The 16,282-nt window shown below is 37.6% G+C and overlaps 1 protein-coding gene across 6 annotated transcripts in view; it reads right to left on the reverse strand.

Annotated features, from left to right (window-relative positions):
* Window positions 1-13,303, reverse strand: part of stat3 (signal transducer and activator of transcription 3 (acute-phase response factor)) — a 34,210-nt gene extending 20,907 nt beyond the window's left edge. For 2 of the 6 annotated variants that reach the window (XM_079877619.1, XM_079877622.1), the window contains exon 1: window positions 13,097-13,300. The gene's annotated coding sequence lies outside the window, so the exon portion shown is untranslated. Of the gene's footprint in view, window positions 1-13,096 lie in introns of all 6 variants that reach the window. The other 4 variants (XM_079877617.1, XM_079877621.1, XM_079877620.1 and 1 more) reach the window with 3 other exon arrangements.
* Between the last annotated feature and the right edge of the window lie 2,979 nt (window positions 13,304-16,282).

The following is a 16,282-nucleotide window of genomic DNA, read 5'->3' on the forward strand; positions in this document are numbered from 1 at the left end:
ACAACCTTGAGGCGGATGGGCTACAACAGCAGAAGACCCCACCGGGTACCTCTCATCTCCACTACAAATAGGAAAAAGAGGCTACAATTTGCACGAGCTCACCAAAATTGGACAGTTGAAGACTGGAAAAATGTTGCCTGGTCTGATGAGTCTCGATTTCTGTTGAGACATTCAGATGGTAGAGTCAGAATTTGGCGTAAACAGAATGAGAACATGGATCCATCATGCCTTGTTACCACTGTGCAGGCTGGTGGTGGTGGTGAAATGGTGTGGGGGATGTTTTCTTGGCACACTTTAGGCCCCTTAGTGCCAACTGGGCATCGTTTAAATGCCACGGCCTACCTGAGCATTGTTTCTGACCATGTTCATCCCTTTATGACCACCATGTACCCATCCTCTGATGGCTACTTCCAGCAGGATAATGTACCATGTCACAAAGCTCGAATCATTTCAGATTGGTTTCTTGAACATGACAATGAGTTCACTGTACTAAAATGGCCCCCACAGTCACCAGATCTCAACCCAATAGAGCATCTTTGGGATGTGGTGGAACGGGAGCTTCGTGCCCTGGATGTGCATCCCACAAATCTCCATCAACTGCAAGATGCTATCCTATCAATATGGGCCAACATTTCTAAAGAATGCTTTCAGCACCTTGTTGAATCAATGCCACGTAGAATTAAGGCAGTTCTGAAGGCGAAAGGGGGTCAAACACAGTATTAGTATGGAGTTCCTAATAATCCTTTAGGTGAGTGTGTGTGTGTGTATATATATATATATATATATATATATATTTTTTTTTTTTTTTTTTTTTTTTTTTTTTAAGTATTTCTGTGTTAAAAATATTTTTTTTTTGAAGGGTTGCACAATTCACAGATCTCATGGTTTATGACAAAAGGCATCAGTGTTTTTCAGGAACACTGAATATTAGATGATACACATCATCTTGGATCATATTTCCAAGAACTTTAAGAGTATAGGAGGAAACCAGCCACAAAGCTTAAGATCTATGTGCTCCCTGAGGGAGGATTCAGTGGCCCCCACCATCTGGCATCCGTTCTCAGTTTACAGCTACACAATGCTCCCAAGAATCATAATAAGAAAAATTCCCAGGAATAATAATGATGATGACCCAAATCATCTCCTGAAAAACAAACAGCAGTCAGAGGACTTTAGATAAGCGCACATTCACAATGCTCTTACTTCCTGTATCAGCTCTCACGCTGCAACCTAAATGTCAGCTGATTACTTACACAACCTCATAACAATACCATGGTGCTCAATTTTGGTTAGCCTTCCTTCCTTGATGTGCTGAGTAACTAGATGCTTTTCTCAGAGCTAGTGTGAGCTTAAATGATGTTGGTTGGTTTTGTGGCTCAAAGTGCAACGAGAAAATGTCATAGACACAGAGGATGAGTCACAGTGAGCTGAAGATTAGCAAGCGTTTGAGGTTGTAAAAAGTTCTGTCAGAAGGATCCAGCAGTCCCGGCGGAGAGCTGAAGGAGAAGAATAGGATCAGAGATGGGAGCAGTAAAGTTTGGAGGAAGTTTATATTTCGGCTCTCAAATGAGTTACCATAAACAAGAGTGTATGCAAACAACCCAAAACCACAGAAGGTACACTGAAGTCCAACCGTGGAGATCAATAGCCTGGGGTCTTGAGGTGTAAAGATGTATTAAAGTGAATTTTCATATCTATATAAAACAACTTCCTGTTATGTCAAACAACTTCCTGGTCGACCTTACTGGCAACTTTGGCTACACATGCAGATTTAGTAGGGCTGTGTGATTAAGCAAAATTGAGTTTCGATTTTGATTTTGGCTTTCAACCATTACTAAAGTACGACAATCCAGGTAAAACGACTATTGTGTCCCATTCCGTTCCTTTCCTTTAAAGCGGTGCACTTTGGCTCTCCCTTAAAATTCCAAACTTAACGTGCAAATCAGTTAACTCATGTAGCGTTTTGTAAAATGGGATGTGCTTGATATTAAAAGAGTTAGGCTATTAAAAGCACAAAAGAGAACTCGCGCTGTTCCTCAGGCGGCTTTCTGTGCACCCTCCAAAACGGAGCGGAACACGGAGCAAAGAGAACTTCTGAGCGCGCATACACACAAACATACACACAACATATGTCAAAATGCCAAGCTTGATAAGAATTCACGTAAACCCAGTCATTTATGTCCTTAGTGAACAAACAGTTGGAAGGAAATATAATTTTTTATCAGTACATTGGATCTGTGCATTAGGTCTTAAAGTGACAGCGGCCGAATATACCTGCTGCTATCTGTGTAAATGTTAATCAAACAACAAAAGAAAATGAGAAAATCACTCACTGCTCTTGACTAAATGACTTTTGTAGCAAGTTTAATTCTTATAGTGAAGATATGTTATGTTTTATTTTCCATTCATTTATTAAATATCTGTGGAAGGCTGTTAGCAAAATACTTACAAACTTGAATGAAAAACTTAAAGCACTGTTTGTTTCATTTGTGTCTTTTTCTATTGTATTTGTCCTATTGTTTATAAAAAAAATGTAAAAAAAAAAAAAATTAAACAGTTAGTAATATATATATATATTACTGACTGTTTAATTACATAAGTTAGCCTAATATTCTGCTAGCATTTTCAGCAAATTGATATTGCTTTCGTTAAATAAATTACTCATATAAGGTTTTGGTTATATTGTCCACTAATAATCGTGTTAATTGTGATTACAATACTGGCCAAAATAATCATGATTATGATTTTTGCCATAATCGAGCAGCCCTAGTATTTAGCTTATTAAGTGCTACAGAGCTGACATTTTTGTCAGCCAAAACCCAAAAACTAGTTACCACTATAGCATTTCTGGTTCCATCAGGGTTTTTTTTTTTAAATGGGTTTTTGGTTAGACGCATGAAATAACCTCTGCGGTGAACACAATCTCAAGATGTTTTCATGCTTTCTACGACATAACATAGATCAGTAATACCCCCTCAAGATTTTACCAAAGCTTTTACATTTCTCAAATAAGGTGGTTGCTATCAAGGGGCTAAAATGGGACTATAGAGGTTGCAGATCGTGTTTGTTTGCAAAATGCTGGATTTGTTTGTTTAATTATGGCACAATATTAACTCCATAGCACACGCGTTCTACGCCTGCGTGTAAAGGAGATAAATCATATTTCTGCAGATATATTCACCTATATTCGTCATTCAAAATGGGAAACTGACGCTGCAGGCTGCAGATACACAAACCCACCGTGAACAAAGCAGCGTGTGCTTAGTTCGGAATATCAATCATGCTGATCACGTTCTTTATTCCACTTAGAACAGCCTTCTATCTGTACCGTCTAGAGTCTAGACTTCTTTTTTTGAAAAGAAACGCTGTTTTGCTATTATTCTCATTCACTAAGCTGAACAGCCAATCAGAGTTCTCTCTCTCACCGATGGCCCGATGCAGATTCTACATGCTGAATTGGCCCAAAAAACACCCCAACGCCGTCCGACTGGAGCCACTGGTGCGGAACACAGCGAAAAAAACAAGTCAGATGATGCTTAAAAACGGCCCGACATTGCTGAACAGCTGATTGTTGGCTTGGTGTGTCCCTGGCTTAATGCAGACCCAGGAGCACACCAGGGCACCAAACCTGAGATTACCTGAATGAGGTGGTCTGAGTTTGGTTGCACTGGAACTGAGGCGCGATTCACGTGAATGTGAAAGAATCTCAGACTCGGATAACCACTTGTTCAGGAAGTAAAAAGGTAGACATTTTAGCTGATGACAACATCATTAGTTCAACAAAACACATGTAAGGGATGACAGTGGTGATGGTTGACCTGAAATGAGGCGGGTCTGGGGGGGTCCCGGACCCTCCATAAGTCATTAGGGACCCCCCATAAGAATTTATTTTTGGATTTTGGGGGGTCCCTGACAAATATATTTTAACTACATTAAAAATTATTGTGAAAATTATAGGTCTTTAGTGACGTTTTATATTTATAACAGTAATTAATTTATTTCCTAGCGCGAGGCAGCAATCAGGGCAGCTATTAGCCGAGTGAGTTCCTATACAGCGTCACAGATTGTTGTTGTGGTGCTCCCGCAGACACGTAGCCTACTGTAGCTGAACGCGGCAAAACGAAACCTCACAAAGAGTGAAATCCTAAATGAAAATCCTGTAAGTGCTTTGATTATGTTCATATCTCCATAATTGCTTATAGTAAAATATTAGGAGTTCGAGTTCCTATATCAAAAGTTGCATTAACTAGATACCCAGTGTAATGATTAGAAGAGTACGTTTGTCAACGTTTTTTGCTAGCTGTATGTGTATGAAGCCAAATGATCTGCCAGCTAACAGCAGACCTAGCAGCTAGACTAGTTATTCAAAGCTAGCTTAACAACCTACTTGTCCAGTCAGTGATTACGAAAAATAACCAGGACTTAATTCAAGTCTGTGAGTTGATTAAAGTGAATGTGATTTGAGCATGAATGAGTATATACATGAGAGCTTGGTAAGCTATCTAGGAAGCTATTAAGCTAATATTATTTTTCTTAATTTAGAATCCTGCATCATGGAGAGAAAAAGAGGAAAAAGAACTTGTAACTTTGTTGCTGCAGAGTTAGAGGTTAGCTGTTAGATTATAGCCACTTCTCCAGACACCACTACAATACTCGGCCTAGCCCAAACCATGAAAAACATCCCAAGACCATTATCTCACCTTTAACATTGGTCCATATAATTTTGCCTACAGTATATAGTGTAGCAAGGTAGTCTTCAGAATTTTTAATAATTTAATAATTAAATTTTAGGGGACCCCCCAAGAGTCCTAATTCATTTCGAACCCTGAGCAAGAGTGAGCGTGAAGTGTAATCACGCATACTGAGTGCAATCACTAGCTGCAAATGAATGGCTCACAATCAGTGGTCTCCTCAAAAGAGTCAGAAAGCCGCATTCATGTGACGCATAATGGCCTACAGACGCAAGTGTTTCTGCGTCACTCTGCTGAGCATATTAGCATCAAATTAATAAAAAAAACAATATATTGACCCGCGACCTGTTTTTTTTTATGCGCTGTGCACATTTGCAATGACATAACATGAGAGCAAATGCACCAGGGTTCGATAGAATTAAGAGAGAGTGAAGCCAGTCATGCGATCGTGGTGTAGTTTGTTTATAGCCTACAAGTAGCTTTTAAATTCTGGCGATTGCATTTAAGCTTCAAAATACATAAAAGTTGTGTTCAATTGTAAAGAACATCATGAGGAACAAAACAAGCAAGAATCATAAACTTCTGGTGGTCAGGTCACAGAGCTAATTTTCTGCAAGTATCCAAATGCCAGTGGAAAAATCCTATTGGGTTTTTGTCGAGGGAACCAGGGTGATGCTACAAATATATGCCATTACTGCAGGACTTTATATTGAATGAATTAGACACTTGTTTATTATAAAGCAATAGCATTTTGGAGATCAAATGATGTAACACTCACAGATGGGGCCAATATTCAGACAATATTAAAAGACCCAGACCTGGCTTTGAACTTAGCCTCCTTTCCATTTCCGTGGAGGTTGAGGAAGGAGCGGGCTGTCATTCTATCTCTGTCTTTAACTAGGCTATGTCTCTCACCTCCTACCTGCCTCCTACAACACATTCATTCAAACTTATGGGGTATCTGTGAAGAGATGCACAGTTTAGTTAAGTGGCATTTCCTGCTGTTTCCAGTGCATGACATTGATTTTATGTTATTTCGAAAAAATTCCCACGTCTGAATTTACCATAACACTCAGCACAGGATCATATTCAAAACAATAGATAAGCAATTGTTACAACAATACAATATACAAACACTCATTATTCCACTTAAAGAAGCCCTATTTCCATCAGACAAGACAATGCAACTTTTATCCAAAGTGCCATACAGTATTAGCCTGACGTCATCATACTCAGATTCTAGTCAGAATACGAGTCTGATACTGCTCCATTAACACAGTCTCACCCCAAAACGTCACATACTGACGCGTCTTGACCATACGGCAACATACGACGAAAAGGGTACCCCTAAAACGTCCATATGTGACGTTTTGGGTTATGGGTAGGTTTAGGTATGCGTTAGGGTACCGCTAAGAGGCGCTGCTGGTGCGCTTATGTCTTCGTCTCATATGGACGTTTTAGGGGTACCCTTTTCATCGTATGTTGCCGTATGGTCAAGACGCGTCAGTATGTGACGTTTTGGGGTGAGACCGGGCTGGCTCCATTGGGCTGTGATTAAGGGGCGTGTTTCAAGCGAACCAGGAAAGAAAATGTCTCTGCACTCAATTGGATAGACCTACAACCAATCAGAGCAACAGAGTAAGTGACTCAACTGCACGCACGCTGGAAGAAGTAGAAGAAGAAGAGGAGTATAAACAATCTTTGCCGGTGTTGTAAAAAGAATTTAAGGATACACGGAGTACTTACCAACACAATCATAATTTTTGAGAGAAATAGTAAAGGTGAATGCATATACGCACAAGTTCTCCGTTTAGGATTAGAACTCGACAATACAGCAAACAAATCTTATCGCAACATTACTGTTGATCATCTGTCCATCATTGTATAAAGCCCGCCCTGACAATTTGATTGGTCCAAACAGCTCTGGTTTGAGAACTTCCCGACCTCAAATGTTGTGGACGGGGCTAAATTCGGCTGGCATCCAGGCTAATACAGTGTATTTCCAGTCGGTCTCCTGGGATAATAGGCTAACCCAAAGTATACTTCGGTTTTGATGTGAATGTTTAGCATATGCGTGCAACAAAATCTATGTCTAGTTTACTATGTCTGCGTTATTCCTCTCTAGAAGGGACTTTAGTGTTCACACCTTGTGGACCAACTAAATAGTTCAAAACAATTTGAGGCTCATGCGCATTAAAGGCTGATGATGAAATTAAAAGGGGACCTTATTATGCAAAATTCACTTTTACATGGTATTTAAACCATAAATGCAAGTCCAATTCGTATTTGTTTGTGCGATTTCGTATCATTTGGATGCCCGACTGCTTTGCAAACGAGGATCAGATCAACACTTGATTTGCACAAAAGTTGCTTCTCAAACATGGGTTCGTACCAACTGTTTGTGATCCAACTTCATATCCAGCCTTTCTGAATGTGCTTGTTAACATGTTGTACAGCTAATGTGGCTAGTTACCATTGGCTCTGACTGTATTCACAGAGGCCCCCAGATCTATGTTGTTACTTTAAACCAAAAAACGCTCACCGTATAATTCATAAATGCACATTTATTATGCACAATACAGTCAGGTGATGGACTTTTTAAACTCTGTATGTTTTCTGTATAGATAATAGACTTGTACTAAGAGTGGAATGTTTATTTGCAAATATCCATAGTCATGAAATCTACTTAAGTTGGAACTTTGCGACATCTATATCTATATAAAAGTTTATTGCATTTAATTTAAATGTTGCCCTGCCAACATTTTTACTGGCCCCACCAGAATAAAAATGATCATTGTTTATTTTTAGCAATGTAATTTATCTTTGCTAGATATATTTATAGAAATTTTTCTCTACAGATTTATTTTGTTCACTTGAAAATTTTTTCTTTACAAAAAAAATTGTAAAGCTGTAAAACAATATAGCTGTAATCATAAATCCATAAAAATACTTTTGCTGAAAAACAATGGCATATAATACAAAACATTACTAATTGGTTTGTATTTTAAAACATGCTTGCTTTCAAAACCATCACGATAAGCCTAAGTATTTTTGCAATTTCGACAAAACCTTGTCTGTTAGCCAGTTAGATAACATTATCTTGGTGACAAATCAGCAGAATTTGCAACAGCATTGTAGAATACAAAACAGAAAACCAAACGTTTTAAGTTTGCAAGGCATACAAAAAAGGTTGTGCCAGATCAATGAAAGTGATTGTTTCAGTCAACTGGCCCAAAACACTCTCATTCGGACCATCCAACCCACTTTAATCCAAAGTCATTTCCCTTTTGATTTCTCCTGAATGTTTCTCTGCCTGTTGTTTATCACTTCTGTTGGAAACAGAATCATGTTTACTGGCCAAGTTGGAATGGATCCCAGGATTATAAACATGATGAAGACATATAATATGTCAAAGTATGAAGAAATCATAAACTAAAGTCATAAGGAAATCTGTAGAAAGTTCCTGGTTCATTACAATTGTGCATGGTATATGTAACTAATCTGAAGTATGAAACTGATAAATCTGCAATTATGTGGACAGTCATTTGGACTATTTGCAACATGGTCCAAATATTTTAATTATCCCAAAATAAATAACCAATTAGTAACAATATCAAATGTAAAATCCTTTTTAGGTAGTTTGCAAAACAGCTGATGGAATCTGACCTCTATCTAATCAATCATATTTCACCATCCAGGATGTGACCTGTGTCTGACTTGGTCATGTAAACATTAGATTTAGAAAAAAGTTGATCTGCTGCAGTATGAACTCAACCTTTGAGTCTCTTAAGCACGAGTCAGTCAGAGACAGTCTGATGGCTCAGGACATAAATAAGTAATATCAGGAAAAGCTGACAGCTGCTGCCTGCATTTCGATGAAACTAACAGGGGTTTCACATAAGCATGCAAGACTGCAAACGTGTGCCATAGCAAATGAAACATGTAGCCTTCAATATGATGATCACAATGAGAAGAAAGTATGTATCACACACTTTTGAAGTGGCAAAAGCATGTCATATTCTGACTTTCATCTTAAATCAAGTCAGAATGATAATGGCCACTTTTGCGCTAAGGCATTTTAACACTGGCCTACGAGCCTCTTTAAATCAAGAGATTGCACAAAAAAGATATCTGACTGTTCTTAAACATCATCACAAAAAAATGTCATTTACATCCACCTAAAAGAACACACACACAAAAATAAAAAGAGTAGGAGGAAATTCAAAGAAATGACAGAACTCAAATGAAAAACGGTCTCAAAATCTCTCTCAAAGATCTTGTTTTCCTTTGCAAAATTCGAATAAATTGTAATTGTATTGTTTTTAACATAGTGCATTTCTACAATGGCATCTCTATCATATTGACCAGTGCAACACAAAATTAAGAGTACCATTAGAAACACAAGCCTAATATAAATTTGCCAACAACAACAAAAGGTGGCATATGCAAATTAAGATGCATGGAGTCGATCTGGAGGGTTATTAAAGCAAGTATGGCTGACTTCCATGTTTTTCTTAAGGACCGTTTCCTTCTTGACGGAATAAGCTTCAAAGGTTCAACAAACAACTGCTGTCTCTGACAGACCTCTCAATGGTTCCAACAATAACTGCTATGAATCAATAACCTCCCCACCTACATATTTTCAACTGTGAAGGTTGGTCTTCAACCGCAGTTTCCCCAGAATTAGTTTTGAGTCTGTCATGCTGATTGTTGCTAATGTGACAACAAGTGTGATGCCAATGAAATGAAGTTTCCCTTTCATCTTAACCTATTGGAAAACTAGGAATATAAGATAAGAAGATATGTTATGCTAATGGCTCAGAAGGAGCACATCCTCATATCACCCCGATACATACAGTATGACCAAATAATACAGATGCTGGAAGAGAGCAGATGCAGAACTTGTTTTGGGGTATGTGGGTGCAAATAAGAAAGCTGCAGAAATAGCATGATAAAACCTACAAGAATTAGCTGCAAATAAGGAATAAATAAAAATAAATTAAAAATGTAAAAATGTATTTAGCTAAAGCTATACAATTTAGTATAACTAAATAATATGACATTCCACTACCAGCAAAAGGTACAAATTACCTTCATTAGATCAGTTCACTCAGTGATAATGGTGTGAGTCATTAGAGACCCAGAAAAAAACTAGATGTGCACACAAGTCTATTATTGTGGTCTGAGTCCCTGGAAAAACGAACTCAACGCCCTTCTCTGAAGCGCATTATAAGTGAGAAGACGAGATAGAGGAACTCACTGCCTGACAAAGCTAGGGTGATGATGATGATATCTATTTGTCTTGACTTATTAGAACTGATACAGACTTGCACACTCACATGAAGATGATAATCTTGGATTATTATTACATAAATATAACATATTGACCTTAAATTTACAGTTAAAAACACCTGCATGTTTCATCAGCTGTATACATTACATTAATGGTAAATACAACTTATTTATTTACTAAAATTCCAATTAAAATGACTAAAATCTGATTATTTTACCTTTATAAGCATAAGCTTATAAGTACTAACATATAGAAGGTGCAGCACACAAACACATAATACACATGATGATATGACACTAAAATAATGCAATAAAAACATTACTTTATCAACATAAGATGTAACATAAAACCCTAATGTACATAACTGATAAGATTGAACTTTTTAAACAAAAGAGGAAGTTCCACATAGCTAAAGATACAAAGGATGAAGGTACGGAGCACTAATTATTGCAATCATGACGTAAATGTATATCATTAAACTCCAACCCTTGGAGAGAGGAAGTGATGCGGTACCACGTGATACCATCATATTATCAGACGGTAATACTTTTAAAGGTACACTGTGTAGTTTTTTAAGTATTTTATTGGCTAAAATCAATGTCTTTATTAATAAATATGTCCTCATTGGTGTAAAATGACCTCTGCCAATGATCTGACTTCTCCTCGTAAGCGAAGAATTTCTTATCTTTATTTACATCGGACGGGTAAGTCCAAGGAGGCCTCCATGTCGTTCTGCCATTTTGAAAAACTATAATAGCAGAGAGGGACAAAAAGCACTAGCCTACCTCTACGCGTTTCCACAACGCATCACGTGACTGAAACCAGCTGATACGGACAAGGAGAGGCGCTTGTCACTGCCCCGGCAAATTTAAAGAAGGCTGCAAGTACACTGCACGGTACTTCATAATGCAGGATCATACTTATGCCGAGCCACAGGAGAAGGAATCCTCGTCGCCAAAAAAGCGAAATAACGAACCTCATCACCCGAAAGAAAACTCGATGAAGTGCTATTGGAAGACATGTTGTCGTAGCTTCTTGGTACATAACGACTACCGTAGTTGCAACGCATTTGAAAAAGCGAAGTGCTAGAGAGCACTATTCGTTTGAATGCAAAATACAATTTCACCACTAGATGGGAGAAATTCCTACACAGTGTACCTTTAAGAACCGATCAAAAGTTGGCTGACACATATGACTGAATATGCATGTTTCTTGTGACCTTATAAAATTAAGAACCATTTGTAAATTTTTGTGCCAGATAGTACAGGGAAAGCAGTCATCAAGTGTGCACCAGTCCACACATGGGAAATGTACCTCATGCTGTTAGTTAAAGGGGTAGTTCACCCAAAAATGAAAATTGTCATCATTTACTCACCCTCAAGTTGTTCCAAACCTGTATGAGTTTCTTTTTTCTGTTGAACACAAAAGAAGATATTTTGAAGAATATGAGTAACCAAACAGTTGATAGACCCCATTATGGGGAAAAAATGCAATGGAAATCAATGGGGTCCATCAACTGTTTGGTTACCAACATTCTACAAAATATCATCTTTTGAAAATATCTTCTATCTTTGGGTGAACTATCATTTTCAGGGAATATCCAGTGTGTGCAGATACTTTGGAAAAGCTAAAATATATAAAGTTTTGATTAGATTAAAATTTTTGGTCACCACATCATTCCCATAATTTAATTAATATAATACCGTGGTTTGGTACCTTTACTGTTACTTTAAACTGTAGAACAAAGAAATAATAAAAAATGAGAAGTTGTATCCAAACCTTTCATGAGTAGGCTACTGTAATATACTAAGGGGTAAAATAATTTACTTATATCATATATATATATATATATATGATATAAGTAAATTATAATTATAAAAAATATATATAGGCCTATATCTCGCAATTCTAATGTGTTAATCGGTCAGTAAAACATTTGGCGAGTAAAAGCTTAATTCCGTAAAAAGCAATGAAAGTCAGAAGCGAAAATGCGGTGACCAACTATAAGCAAAGGACGATACCATCGCACGCGAGGATTCCCTCGGCCATATACTGGAAGAGGTGACGTCATGGCGCAGAGGTGGGGAATCCCCCAGGAGACAGCGAGTGAGAAAAGAACATAACCTTCCCAACCAGCGCAACTGATACAAAGAAGCAGCACTACAGCTGCCAGAACCGTATAAAAAGCTACTTTTATTTGGCCTAATCCACTGACTGCAACAATAATGAGAAATGAAATCGAGAGACGGTTTCTAGGCTGCTCTATCAATAATAACAACAATAATAGGCCCACGTTTTATTTATAATTCACTTTCGTTTAATATGCATCTTAATTTGCGTGACCCTATTTATTCTCTGTAGTGTCTAATTCAGACATTTAAGTAGGCCTACTGATGATACTACAAATTATGACAATCATGTAGCCTAAAGCATTGATTCTGGCTCTGAGTATTAAGGCCTATTTATTTTGCACTCACTTTACTTCATCTATTTCTTCATTTACCTCGTCCACTGTAATTTCAGCATTGTCTATTTGGTCCTAAAAGTACACTTTAGCACTATTGTAAATGCTGAGAAGCACACAAATAAGGCTTTACTAGCTGACTCTGAGAAGAAGAGATCAAGGAGAGTGGACTCCACTGACAACATGGCATCTATGAACGTGCCATGCCATAAAGCAAGAATCTGCATTTATGAGGAAACGAAGATATAACGTTACAGCAAAACAGGCGGGGGAAAGGTCAGCTTACAAAACAAACGAAAAACTTTGTTTCTATAAACTCTTTGTTTTGGTTATGGACTTGGCAACATACTAAGACGTGTTTGTGAAACTAAGCCAAACTTAGTCCTTGTCAGGTCACAGTAACATTCTTCTAGCTTCATGTAACGGCTCATATGAAACAATGTGTTCATTATTTCCGTCACGAGCGCATATCCCGTTCGCAGAATCTAGCGGTTTAGATTGTGATCGATACACCAGCACAGTCTGAGCTAGTAAAGCAGCACTGCAGAACACAATCTGACACAGAAACTGAAGAACACATCTTCACAGAGAAACATCCACAGAATTGCGTCAAAACGCGTTACTTCACTGCCTTAAAAAGCAACTTACCCCTCTATGTGTCGCTCAAGGTTTCTGAGAAAATGTACCCCGCCGAAATAAGCGTAGTCAACACGTTACTGACTCTAATAACTATCGTTTAAGAGGTCATACGCCGTTTTAAAAAGATATTTTCAACTTTTCCGTCACTACAAACACGCAAGCTAAAGTGGACTATGCGAAAACGGGCTCCACATTTCCAGTTTCTCTTTGATTGACAGGTCTTTCACGCTCTCGTGAGCGAGATCAGAAATATGTCCAATCCCTGAACCCGAATGACGCGAAGAGGCGGGTCCTAGAGCCTGCGCGCTCGAGAGCGCCTGTGTTTATTGCCCTGGCTCGACAGGCTCTTCCGACAGCTCTGCCCTCCCTCGTGACGCGCCGCTGTGAAGCCGCGCACGGCGGGGGCAGGGAGCGCTGCTAGAACAGCTCGCCTGGAAGTCATCTGAATTACTGGCAGTGCCTGCGTCATCTCAACTTTTAATTCAGTGAATGTGAAAAGTGTAGCCTACTGTCGTGGCATCTGCCCTAATAAATCCCCCCCACCCCCCACCCCGAAAGAAATATTCATAACCCATAGCCTAACATAATAACGATATTTAGAACGTAGTAATTGTTAAGAATGGCAAAATATAAAAGGCGTTTATTTCAGAAACAATATGGCTTAGCAAACAAATTTCAATAAAAGTTCTTGACTGGACTATTTGTAAATAGAGACGTTTGTAGCCCTAAAACCTGGAATAGTATTAGCTTTTTACAGCTTAGGAATTTCAAATGGGGTTTTAGATTAGCATTTTTTTATTTTATTTTATTTTTTTATGAATGTGTTTTTAATTTCGTTTCTATAAAATATATATATTTTTTATTTGATTTTTCATTTTAAGTTTATTTTGTGTGTGTGTGGGGGGGGGGTGCACAATGGTTTAAAAATTCTTTTTTTTAGGTGTGACTGTCTGTAATTTATAATGTAGAACAATCAATAGTCTCTTCAAGTAATGTTAACCACAGTTATTTCTTACTCAGAAATCACAAACTATTTTAGAAACCCCTTTGAAATTCCCTAAGGAAACCCACGCTGAATTAACTTTCTGGGTATACCATTGATGTCATGACTGAGCAACTCTGCTGCAATTGTGGTTGATTTAAAATAAACTTTGGATGGTCCATTGTGTTTATTCCATTATTGGATATGCATTGTTTCATTAAATAGGCCCTACATAGTATATTTCCTTATTGAAGTATAAAAACTGGGTGTTCAGGTCATTGGACATCTGGACATGGGCTTCCAAGGAAACTTCAGAGGATGTTTTCGACAGTCCAGTAGTTCCGGTCCAAGTCCAATAGGCTCTAGTGTTTTTCCTTCACATCTGGTCTCTCAGTTCTGTCTCAAAAAGAAACTGATGCTGACAAAAAAACATTCATATGTGATGCGTCAAGATATGATTCTGGAAATTACACATCACACGCGTGGCATTAATACTGAAATAAAGGTCTCATGATATGCACATGCTTTAACTTTATTAGTGTGTTTGTTCTCAAATTAAAATCTCACTTGGGTTAAGAATATAAATTTCACTCTTTCAGTAAATAATGTCAGAATTTTCATTTTTGGATGAACTATTCCTTTAACAAAATACAAGGACTGCTCTTTTGGACAGATCTGTTAGCCTGTAAAGATCTAGGCTCAAGAGTCCTGCTTCAAACAGGCTCAGTGAATATAGCACTTCCTCAAGTTTTATTTTAGAAAATGCAAAGTAATTTATTGTTATGTTATATTGTGTTAACCTTTGCAGACGATGACAAAGATGATGGAAGAGGAATTAAGAACAAGGAAATAATGAACATGCTATCATGCAATCAATGTCATTTCTCGCTAGTCAGCACTGCATGTCACATTGGCGCATTTAAAGCATTTCTGCACTTCTATCCACACAACTGATTAAATGCAATATGCATATATTTTATGCATAATGATATATGTAGTAGGCTATGTGCATTAGAGACATTTAATGGTCTCAAAGATGAAAATAGGCCAGAATGCAAACTCACATAAACAAAATGAGTATTCAGAAACAAAATATGAATGATGTAATTTTGCATTTAGAACTACATGTTTGACTTCAGTTAAGTGAAGTAATTCGGAAAGTCACACATAATAACCAAAATATGCGCTTCCCACATATTCAATAATTTTATTTATTCATACAAGAGATAAAAACATGCAACCAATCCTCCCTGTCACTACAAGCCTCGCCTTTATTTTTGTCTCCACGTTTGTCCTGGTAGGAAGTTCACATACAGCTTATAAAGAGAAAGTCCAGATAAACATCAGCTCAGGTTCTTGTTTGCTCTTCCTGCTGCTCTCTGCAAACACACAACCATCTGTTCCCCTGAGACTCTGATGGAAAACACAGATGTGCAGTGGTGTATGTATACAGGCTATATGACTGTGTGGTGCAGTGACCAATCCATGCATCTCATACATCATTGATATTGCATACTTTTTTGTTGCAATTTACAATAGATATATCTGATATATCTCCAAAACAGATTATCTATTTCAGTGATTTCAATGAAATTTTATCTGATTCAGTGATGTATATAGTGCTCGAAGTGGCCTTCATTTTGTTCTGCTGTCTTCTGCCTCCCCTTTGGAAAGGCACTCTCCTTAATCAGATTCCTCTCATTGATTATTTAATGTATTCCCTCTACAACCAACATGACACCACCAAGGGCAGAGAAGAGACAGAGAGAACATGAGGGGATAAGAGAGAGAAAGGAGACAAAAACAGAGCAGACACCAGCCTGTGTAGTAACATCTAAAAAAAAATCAGCCTGTACAGTAATGCATTATGCAGTATCACTGTCCAAACATGGCACATCTAACTTCCGAAAACAAGCTTTTACTTTTAGCGTACTTCATTTCATTAATAACAATGTATTTGGATGCTTTTAAAACGTTTGAGTTTAATTATGGATTCACTTAAAAACTTATTTAATCTCTGGTCTAAATTATATTATATATAAATTATATTATATTACATAACTGACCTTAAGAAACATCTGAAAAGCCATCTTTTTTGTTGTTTTGTGTTTTTTTCCAAAGCCCCCAAATAACTGTTCTGCCTTTTTCATTGAGAGCATATGACGTAATTTAGATATATTTTTAAGATGAAAAAAATGTGGTTTTACAGATAC

Source organism: Squalius cephalus (genome assembly GCF_949319135.1).
Source record: "Squalius cephalus genome assembly, chromosome: 1".
NCBI lineage: Eukaryota > Metazoa > Chordata > Actinopteri > Cypriniformes > Leuciscidae > Squalius > Squalius cephalus.